This window comes from Etheostoma spectabile, chromosome 18 (genome assembly GCF_008692095.1).
Source record: "Etheostoma spectabile isolate EspeVRDwgs_2016 chromosome 18, UIUC_Espe_1.0, whole genome shotgun sequence".
Classification (NCBI taxonomy): domain Eukaryota; kingdom Metazoa; phylum Chordata; class Actinopteri; order Perciformes; family Percidae; genus Etheostoma; species Etheostoma spectabile.
The window spans coordinates 25,995,848-25,996,771 of NC_045750.1; the positions used below are offsets into that span (position 1 = coordinate 25,995,848).

The following is a 924-nucleotide window of genomic DNA, read 5'->3' on the forward strand; positions in this document are numbered from 1 at the left end:
GGATGGAAACAATGCAAACTGAGGTTTGTGAAAATGAGTTGTACTGTAGCCATCACCCCGTCGGTTTTTATCACCAAGTTTTTGTAGTAAGGTCATTTTGAGTCAAGACTCCATTTGTAAAGTGTAAGAGCCTGTCATGAGGTTATTTTTTGTAGCTTTGACTCGTGCAATCATTCAGCTACAGGACTCTACTCTAACCTTTTTTTTTTTTTTCTAAAAAGTACACAAGCTCCTAAATGTTTTGGTGCACACAAAGATATTTGATGTGTGTGGACGTACAATGAATAGATTCGACTAATAGTTGCAGCTCTAGTATTGAGACAGCCCACTTCCCTGGTTTTTGATGGATGACTGTTGACCCTGTTGTACATGTAATCACTTTGTGCAGAAGAGCTCTTCACCTGTGAACTCATGTGGTGGTAATGTCTTTCAGATGATGCAGAACCAGGAGGAGCTCAGGGTGTCTCAGGAGAAGATCAGACAGCTACAAGATGAGATCAGCGTGCTGACGAGTCAAAAGACAGAGCTGGAGGGTAGACAAAGCAACGGGGGTGATGTAGAGATTACCCTTCAGCTGGAAGAGCTCCAAAATCAGGCAGGTCTACGTTTTATTCATGAAAAATCAGAGAGTGAAACGGCTGTCTAAAGCTGGCTGTTGTCTCCTGTATAGATCAACAGATTTTAGTGACAGTTTGAAATTATTTGATAACTATCTGAACTCATGATGAATTTTTTTACATAGGTAAATACAGATAGAATATTCATGGCCCTCCTAATACTTGAAATAACAATGACAGATTCAGAGGCTGACTGAGGAGCTTGACAGTGTGCGGACAGAGAGAGACAGTCTGCTGTCTGAGAGGTCGGCCAACACTCGAGGTGAAGACATGGAGAAGCTTCTGTGCAGAGTGACATCTCTCAGTG

General features: G+C 42.0%; 1 protein-coding gene across 1 annotated transcript in view; it reads left to right on the forward strand.

Annotated features, from left to right (window-relative positions):
• Positions 1 to 924, forward strand: part of cenpe (centromere protein E) — a 27,878-nt gene that overhangs the window by 15,184 nt on the left and 11,770 nt on the right. The gene's annotated exons all lie outside the window — the stretch shown is intronic.